We start from the raw sequence: 10,938 nt of genomic DNA on the forward strand, positions 1-10,938 counted from the left end.
ATTGTATTCTCTACCTCTATCTAACCTTACTATCTTAATTTTCTTTTCTTTTTGTTTCTTTACTTCTACTTTATAAATGTTAAAGGCATCAAATGCCTCTGATTCATCATGTAAAAGATAGAGATACATATATCTAGTATGGTCATCAATAAATAAAATGAAATATTTTTTGTCGTTGAAGCAAGAAATATCAAATGGTCTACATATGTTTGTATGTATTATTTCTAACGTTTTAAAACTGCTTTGGCACCTTTAGTGGTCTTGTTGGTTAACTTTTCCTTTATGCAACTTAAGCAAGTACTAAAATTAGTAAAATCAGAGGTTTTTATAACTTTATCATTTACAAGTGTTTTGATTCTCTCAATAGAAATGTGTCCTAATCTCTTATATTATAAATTATACGAGTTCTCATAAATAATACTACATTTTATGCCAATATTTTTACCATGCACCTCTGAAAAATTGCATTCATAAATAGGATCTAAATTAAATTTATATAAACCATCAATTAGCAAACCAATACTAAACCCTTTCAAGAATACTAAACATAAAGTCTTCAAAAAGAAAATTAAAACCAACTTTAACAAGTCTTGAAACAAAAACGAAATTCCTGAAAATGAAAGAACATAAAAGGTATTTTCAATATCCAAAATAAAACCACTTTCTAAAACTAAATGAAAAGTCCCGACAACTTCAACTTGTGAACGCATCTGATTGCCAAAATAGATATTTTGCTCACTTCCTGTCAGCTTTCTTTGGCTGAGAAAGTTTTGTATAGTATTAACAATGTGAATTGTAGAATCAAAATCAATCCACCAAGTATTGTTGGAAACATCAACCAATAAGGATTTATAACACACTAGGGATAAGAAAGTATCTTTCTTTTCCAGCCATTTCTTGTACTTAGTGCAATCCTTCTTCATGTGTCCCTTCTTCTTACAAAAGAAGCATATATCTTTATTGCCATTTTTCTTTATTGTCACTTTTCCATCCTTCTTCCATTTGAGAATAGCTTTGCCATTTTTCTTATTCCTATTTCCATGAGTCACAAGATTAGCATTTTCTTGCTTCATATCAAGTTTTTCATGTTTCAATCTTTCTTTCTCTTGTACACACATGTTCAAAAGTTCATTGATTGACCAATTTTCCTTATGTGTATTGTAGGAAATCTTGAAAGGGCTATACTTCATAGGCAAAGTGTTAAGGACAAAGTGTGCAAGAAAAGAGTCTAAAATATCAATGTTGAAGGATTCAAGTTTAGCAGCAATATCTCTCATCCCCATAATGTGTTCATGCACTCCTTTAGAATTGTCAAATTTCATTCTTGAAAGCTTCTTCATAAGGGTGTTTGCTAATGTCTTATCAAAAGTTACAAATTTTTCTTCAATTGCTTTCATTAAATCCTTAACTTTCTCACATTCAGGGACTGATCTCCTAATACTCTTGCTCACATAAGCCTTCATGAGCATCATGCTCAAGCAATTCGATTTTTCTCTTTGTTCATAATGAGAAATTTGTTGTGTCATGTTTGGTTCTGTAAAAGCAAGAGGTTCTTCCTCATAGATCTGTAGGATCGAATGGCCTAAGAGGGGGGGTGAATTAGACAATTTTAAAACACTCTTTACCAAATTTGAGAATTAAAGCAATTTATTCAAATCAATTAATATTGCCTATTTTTAATCAAATTTATGAGAATAATTAAAATGTTTCAAATAATCAATACAATCAAAATAACATAATATAAAGTATGAGTTTAAGGGAAAAGAAAATCAAACACGCGATGTATAGTGGTTCGACTCAACCCGGCCTACGTCCACTCCTTTAAGCTTTCTCCCTTGGAGTATTCCACTAATCCTTAGTTGACCAAAACCTCAACCAAGCTTTTCTTCACAACCAAAATAGCTTCCAAAGTGCTATTAACCTTTACAAATGTTAAAGCTCAATTTCTCTCACTAGAAATTTTTTAATCTCTCCAGGAGTGAACCTCACTCTTTTATAGCACGAATTTTAGTACGAAATTGAAATATGATCTCTTTCAAAGAGTGTATATGAAAGTTAAAGCTTAATACAACCCAATGCAAATGAAATTACAAAGTGCATGAGCAAGGGTTTTGATTAGAGAGAAGAATTTGCAAGTGAATAGCTCAAAAAACTAATTTGCTCTCAAATATAAGAAAGTTTTTGGTGGCAAAAGTTTTTTTTGAATGAATTTGGTTGGGTTTATATAGGGGAAAATGAGGAAAGTTACCGTTGTGCATAAAGAATAGCCGTTTTAGTTTTCCAAAAAATGCACAATTCGATCAATCGGATGTGACGTGGCACTTCTATGGAGCTTACGTGGCACTAATTATTGAAAAATTCAAACCAAAATTCGATCAACCGAATTTAATTTGGTTGACCGAATTTTTGGAAGCCAAATATATGGCTTCTGGACAATTCGGAAGCTGATTCGATCGGTCAAATTCGGTCGATCGAATTTATTGCCTTTTACCCCCTGAATTTTCAAAAATTAAAATTTGACCCCTAAAACTTTGAAAAGTGACAATTTAACCCATTTTTGAAAATTCTTTCAAAACCAACTTTAAGATATGAAAATATAGTTCACAAAACTTCATCATTTTAATAGAAGTAATAAACTTTGGTGAAAAATTGGCTTAACCCAATAAGTTTGAAAAACGACTTTTAACCCAAACTATGAAAGATATGAAAATGCGTTTTCAAGTGAGTTATCCCATGCAAATAAATATTCTAATTAAAACGATGCTCCAAATTACAAAAATATCTACCTAAACTTGAGTTTTACTTCAAATCTTCAAGAATTCTTCGCTTGAGCCTTGTCTTTCATTTCCATCTTGAAACTCCCTCAAGTGTATTTGATAAATTCTTGCAATCTAAGCTCACACTCAAGTAAAATCATTAGTTAATATGTTTAGGGACATATTAGTTTGTTATCATCAAAATAAGAGCATAATGACTAGACACGTCAATTGGGCCAGTTGAATGGAGGCCCAGCACGAGGCACGAAAAAAAAAAGCACAGCACGAGAAAGCCTAATCTAGTACTGTAGCATGTTGAGTTAGGCCCATGGGCCTATTGGGCCAGGCCTCGGGCTTTAATATTAAGCCCATAGGCTGGCCCGGCCCAGCCCGATACTATTTAGATATATATATTTTTTTTTAATTTTTGCTGGCAGAGGAAAACAAGGCTTCTGCCTTGTAGCAGAAGCCTTGGCCTTTATTTTTAAAAAAAAAAATTTAATTAATTTATTTTTTTTTATATAAACCTATTTAATTTTTCTTCATTTTCACTTTCATTTACAAATCTCTAATTTCAATTATTTTATTATATTTTTGATCTCATTTTCTCTCATTAATTATCTTTCAGAAGATATCTGAATTCATAAATAATAATTCTTTGTGTTTATAATTTTATTTTTATTTTTATTTTATCATTACAAAATATTATAAATAAATCAAGTATCAAATGAATTCAATTCATTTGAATATTATCATAGTATATATTTATTTATGTTTTATAATTTGAAAAATAATTTATGTTTAAAAATTTTAAATAATTTTTTAAAAAATATTTAAAGCCCAGCCCGACCCATTTAAGGCTCATTTTTATATGGGTCAAGCCTTGAGCCTTTATATATTAATGGGTCGATCTGGCCCCAAAGCCCATCACTGTTTGGGTTTTAGGCCCAGCCCGGCCCATCGACACTTCTAATAATAACTCATTTAGTCAACAAGATCGTCAGGTTAAAATCCATAGGTGTTAAAAGGATTTGTTCTTTCTTATCAACAAAATTATCACCACTTAGTATTAGAATATGAGAAGTATTGTTAAATAAAAAGGTACAAAAAACTGCGATAAACCAAGAAACATGTAAATTTTATGTAACAAAGTAGAAAAATAAATATGAAATATTGAGAATGACTAACCTTCCTATAGGCAAGGTTTGTGTTAAATATGAATTTATCAATTAACTTTAAGACTAGTAAAATTCAAATACAAAAAGAATAATTCAAACCTAAGGGCATATGAATATTGGTTTTGCATCTTAAATTCACTACTTCATAATTTATTTATAAAAAAAAAAAATCACTTTCCTGTGGGTAAAGTGACTATATTCCATAAATCAATTTTAAAATTTAAATATCTATAATCTTTGTCCAAACATACATATTGTTATACTTTATGACTGAGGATGTTGTGGCCAATCCTAAGACATCAATATGAAATCTAATACTTGGCATGAGACATTCATAGAAATCCATATCAAATAATAAGAAACCAAATATTTAATACTTTTTTAAATTAAAATAAAGATTTAACATACATGCATATATGGTGCGTAAAACTAGGACTAGAACTTTATACCATAGTATGTATGTTTATGTCCATTAAACTCTCCAACAATCAAAAGTTATAACAAAAAATTCTTTATGCACATTTATGCTTTTATCTCCAATCCAATTAAGAATAAAGAACTCATAATAAAAATAGAAAAACATTCATGCTAAATTAGATTATATCCACATACAATAATTCATACTCTAAAACATTGAAATATGTAGATCTTGAGACAAATATATGCATAAAAAGAAATCAAATTTATAGTCAAAAATTCAATGGATCATATGAATCAGTCACATAAATTATGTGATTAATCTTATAAAGCAAAACAAATAGCCAAAATGTTATGAACAAAATACTAAACAACATGCAAAAGCAAGGCTCTAATACCACTATTGAAAATATTATTGTTGAATATGTATAGAAAGAAACATACTTAATGCTTCAGCTATTGTTGTTCAAGTAAAATAATAAAAGGTAAACTCTCACCTCTCCTTTTAAGTGTCTTTTAGCGTATAACAGTAAAGTGCAAAATAGCAGTACAATGATAGTACTGTCACAATCCTTTTATATTGATTAGGATAGGGGTCTTTCATGTATTAACAAAAAAACGTTTTCTACCATTAAGAAAACATAACTCCTACAATAAATGAGTATAAAGGTCATTTTAAATTTCAAACTGATAATTAACTATCAGTTTCAAGAATAAGTATAAAGGTCATTTTAAATTTCAAAAAAAGAGTTATAAAGAAATATTTTTTATTATTAACTCTCAAAGGAGAGCTACAAAAATTAATTGGTCAATATTAACTCTCAAAAGAGAGTTACAAAAATTAATTAAATGGTTAACATTAATTGTCAAAATAGAGTTACAAAAGTAACATAATAATCATCATTAACTCTTAAAAGAGCATTACAAAAATCAACATAATAGCCAACATTAACTCTTAAAAGAGAGTTACAAAAATTGACATAATGTCTAATAAAAATTAGGCCATTTTAAGTCTCAAAAGGAGTTACAAACACTTAATGCAAAAATAATGTATAATAAGTAAGTCACCTTTAAGTCTTAAAATAGAGACATGTACAACATAATCTAGAACTTATCTTGGTCATCCAATAAACGAAAAACATATGTATCTCCTGCTATTGTTGAATGAAGATAGAGCACATAAAAACCAAACAACCTTAATCTTTTTCGATTTATCTCAATCTAGAAATAGTGAAGAAGGATTTTTATTTATGTGAGTATTAAATTGAAACAATGCCTTTTTGAGTTCTTTTTAAAAATGCACCTTTACACTTATACCTTAACATCTTGGCTTAAGCCAAAATTAGCAATATGTTATTGAAGGCTTGTAACAAAAGTGTTAGATCTCTAAGTGTTTTGATAATAACAAAGACAAGTTTGAAATCCTTAATTTATCCAAGACATGACTTAAGTCATGACCACATTGAACAAAATTTGAAAAATGCATATTTTCATATCATATATAATTGTGCACCATTGATGCACACTTATGCAAAATTCATTTTGGAGTTGTGCCTGCAAAGTCATAGGACTATGCATACTTCTCGTTTAATGTCTTAAAATTATGATACTCATTAGACATGCGATGCACAGTCGTGCATGCTTGATGCACATTCATGCATAACACATCTTAGGCCAATCATGAGCAACTCTTCCTTTCATAAGTTGTAATACCCCTTCTAGAAGTACTATTCTCCAAAGGAAAATATCACCACCTTTATCTTGTGAATATAAGAGTTGAATCATTATATTCAAGTAACCACATAATTGAACATAAACTAAATGAAACACTAATAAAGGACATGTTCTCTTTACCTCTGCAGTAGACGTATCGTTGTTGCATATTCATTAATGTCATCTCAACAACAGTTATACACCAATCAAGCAACTTTTAAACGGTCATTATAAGGTTGCATATCATTTTCTCACTATGAGCAAACATATCTTGAAACCAACCAAGATAAACCTCAAACATCATCTTGAAATTCGAATCAAGGAGACAAGTCAATGCCCCAATAGAGGGCAAAGTCATAGCAAGGGACAAAGCCTCAATAGGAGGCGAAGCTACAAAGGGGAAAAGCCCAAGTAAGGGGAGAAGCTACAGTAAAGGATAAGGCCACAATAAGGGGGGACATTGCAATGGGTGGGCAAGTTGGCAAGACATCCTCATAGGGTACATCCTTAGTACATGATGTCCTCGCTAGACTAACACGTCGCATAATCTTTAGGGATGGATGAGTGGTATTGACATCCTTATAGCCTAAAATGTCCATCACAAATGAATACCACTTTATTTCCTTTTTTGTGCTCGTCAAAAGCAAAAGATCATTAACAAATCATGATAAATTCCATACAAAATGGTAAATAATATTTTAATTAAAATAAAATTAATAGGTGAAAAAGAAAGATAGCAATTGTTATGTGTGTGGTCTCCACGCCAAAATAGTAGGCCTGTCCTCCAAAATTGTGTTGTTGTTGGTCCTTTATTTCAACATAGGAAGACCCTGCCACATCCCAAGCTCTCAACAAAATTCCCTAGGCTTTACAAGGTCTCATAAATTCAAAACTATAAAAAGAAAATCAATGTTCTTAGTTAATCAAATATAATAAAAGGAAATAGTTAACAAATAACCAAAAAAAAAAAAATGCTTACCTAAAATGTCGAAGAGAAACTTATGAGAACATAATCAAGCGTTGGGTGATCTCTACAATGGTGGATATCGATGGACAATGTCCTCAACTTCTTCTGTATAGCCTGCCTTATGAAATTAGTTGTCAATTTCCAAGCCATGGCAAATCATTAGTAACGGCTATATGCATCTAAATCATCCACTAAAATTAGAAGGTGGTCTTAAACTGCCTTTCAATTATTTGCCCCCTAACCTCATGGTGAAGAAAATAAAAAACCACTAACTTGATGGCATCCTTATCGTTATCTCCTCAGGTTAGTGCCTCAAAAATCATATGCAATCTCCACAACAAATTAAACTATATTTGAGAAAATATCTTGACTTTAATTATTTCACCCTTGAGACTAACACATATAGTTTTACATTGATCTAGTGACTAAAACCTATCTGGTCACCAATGCAAACTCCAAAGGGCTAAATAAGACATCCTCTATATTTAGCCAAAACCAAAACTCTAGGAAGAGGTCTCCAGGATTGATTTACCTAAAAAGCACCAAATGGAGGAGCGTAACACTAAATATATTCTCCTTCATATCAATAAACTACCTAAAAAGTCGTCTTTAAGTCCTACTCAAGTGTTCTTGAATTTTTCCTGTGTTGTAATTGTGCCATCTTACCATTAACTACACCCTAATGTATTATGCTCCATTAGACGTATATTTCTCTTGCTCAAAAATTATTAGATATACAAACCCTAACCCTTCTCTTTTCTGAAAGTTAGATCTCTGAAATAAAAAAACAAAATTCATAGTAGTTTAAGGGAAATAAATTATTAAAACAAATAAAATATAAAAAAATTTTAAATAACAAGTATTTTATGAAATAAAAAAATAAAAAAAAGCAAAAAACATATGTGAAAAATAAAAAGGCCAAAAGACATACTCATTTACCCCCCTATTTTTTGTGAACAGTAATTAGGTATGATGAACAATAACTAGATGCAATCATGCCCGTTGGTTTTTTCACGTCCCATAGTTGAAAAATCATCTCTAATTAAATTTATCGTTTCACTCAATAAATCAAAAAATAAATTTATGATAAACAAATTTTCATCATCTAACAACCAATTTAAATTTAAAATGTCTTTGATATACTAATCAAACTTTAAAATTTTAAAACTAAACCCTAAACTTCCTACCAATAAAAAATATACCGCTTTTAGCAAAATAAATAGTTTTAACACATAAATCACTCCATAGTCTAACAAATAAACATTTTCTATTAACTAACAACTAATTGCAAGTTCAAATCACGATATTGATTATGAAAATTAGATATTTCGAATGAAAGTGAAAATAATTACAATAAATGTTAAAAAATTAAATAAATCAATTAATTCTAATTGCATAACTCATTTTGGGGATGAATGTGATTGAAAATTGATGAAAAATCAAAGATTTTGGCGTTGGAGATTTATGATAAGAGCGACGGGCATTTTAAATTGAGTCAACAGTGGTCACTAGCTTTATATAATTGGACTATTTCAACACAACGCATCGTTGTATCCATATAATCCATATCGTTAGCTAATATTGTTTAAACCAGCTAAAATTAAGTTATTTTAATTTATTTTCCTTATTATTATTATTATTGTTATTATTATTATTATTATTAGCACTATGACAATTACTCATGTTGATGTAAATTTTCATTACCAATTAATGTACGTTATTTAAAATCTTGCGTAAATTAGGGTATGGTAGTAGCAATTAAGATCTTATTAGACTTTGATGTGTACCAATGTGTGATATGAATACAAAAGAACAAAAATATAAAATAGAAAGAACAAGACATAAGATGATTAATGTGGTTTAACTCGATAGTTAGAATGTCTACATCCACGATACAATTATTAGTTGAGGTGTATACAATATAAGATGTCTACAATGAACAATATATATTCTTATTTTTCTATAGATAGTAGCTAGTCTTAGAGTATAGGATCTCTAGTCACAATCTCTCATCTTTCTTATCTTTTGAATTTTCTTTTATGAGGAGAAATTACATCGGGAAATTTTTAATTCAAGTATGATTATATGAATTGATTCCTATTTCAATTGAACTATCTAATGGATTTTTTTCATTCTAATACTCTATAGAGAGTTATCAAAATTTATCTAATTTGTTCCTATCTAATAGATTACTATTGGATCAAATGACAGACATTATTGACAAAAATATGGTTTTTCCCAAATGAAATGAAAATTGGATTCATATAATAGAAAAAGGGTTTGTCTTTACTCAATGGGAAAGATATGAGGTCATGAAATAGGGATTAAGATAGAATTGACCAGGTGGTAGAGTTGTGGAAACACTTTTCCTCTGTGCTTTGGACCTAAGCTCCATGGAAAAATATTCTACTAAATCTTAGATTAAAAAATAAAAAAAACTATGTATGGATAATATGCATTACTTAAACAAAAATTCTTGAACAACAAACCACTATTATTAACTACATTAAAAAAAATTCCATTAATGAAAAAGAAATATGCAAATCTATTGGAAAATAAAAAAATACTCATGTGAAAAGAAATTGTTCTTGCTATACGCTTTGGTAAGGAATCATTTATATAAGTGAATAACTAAATATAATATAGATTGACCGTTTCCTTTGCCTCAAATAGATAGATCTTCACAATTGGAAAATCCATTATATAGATACTACACATTCCAATTGATAAAGCCTAATTCAAATTTGTTTGTTTTGAAGAAACGATATCCATGCAACGGTTTGACTTATTTAGATATTTTCTTTCAATTAACTCCTAAAAGAACAAGGAATGTGGAATGTCAACCGGCATCTATCATTAAATTCATTTTACCTGATGGAACGAATTTTGGAAATGTTCAATGTCAAAAGTCAATTAACAAATAAGTCCTTAATCCTTAAAACGAACTATGTAATATACTTTATTTGTAGAATATTTACAATATCCGAAATATCATGATTGGGAAGATGTGAATAGTTTCCCTTTATTGTCACATACGAGAAATAAAAATAATATCTAGAGAAGTATCTATATAGATTTCTTGTTAAGCATAAGTCCTCTCTCAGCTTCGAGCTATAAAGTCTATTGGTGTCTTTTGCTAAGTGGTGTCAGATCAGAATAAGCTAAAGTAATGTTTGTTCGCTAATCTTTGATGGCTTAGATCTTTAAAGAAGTGCTTACTAGATAGAAATTCCAAGGGCCAAAAGACTATTTCACTCCAAGTTTAAGTGTTATCTCAAAGTCACACCAAGGAGGTTTGAAAAACTCAAAATCTCATCAATCCATTAAAAATCTCAGTTATAGTTAGGGCAAAATAGTTATTTAATAAAAAAATTTAAAAGTTTAAAGTTGTATTACATTTACCCTACTCAGCTTGAAAACCCACAATTCTTCCCCCCCCCCCCCCCCCCCCCCAACTTGAAGTTTTGAAAAATAAAAATTCCCCCTCTAGGGTTTGCAAACATCACTAGAGATGGTCGTCTCCGATGGCATTAGCTCTCCCTCCCAGCTTAGCCGATGGCTGAGAAGTGATTGGAAGGGAGAGTTAAGCTATGAGGGAGAGTCGTAGCTGAGAAATGATTGGCAGGGAAAGCTAAGCTGAGAGGGAGAGCCGACATCACCAGAGACGGCGAAGTTCGTTGTGTCCGACGATAATTTGCAAACCCTCGTGGGAAAATTTTGTTTTTTAAACTTTAGATGAAGAGGATTTGTGAGATTTTTAAATTAAGAAGAACAAACGTAATAAAACTTTAGTTTTTTTGTTAAAAGACAGTTTTAACTTTAACCTTAACTGAGATTTTTAACGAATAAATAAGATTTAAAGTTTTTCAAACCTCACAGATGTGATTTTAAGATAACGCTTAAACTT

Source organism: Mangifera indica, chromosome 6, assembly GCF_011075055.1.
Source record: "Mangifera indica cultivar Alphonso chromosome 6, CATAS_Mindica_2.1, whole genome shotgun sequence".
In the NCBI taxonomy this organism is placed as follows: domain Eukaryota; kingdom Viridiplantae; phylum Streptophyta; class Magnoliopsida; order Sapindales; family Anacardiaceae; genus Mangifera; species Mangifera indica.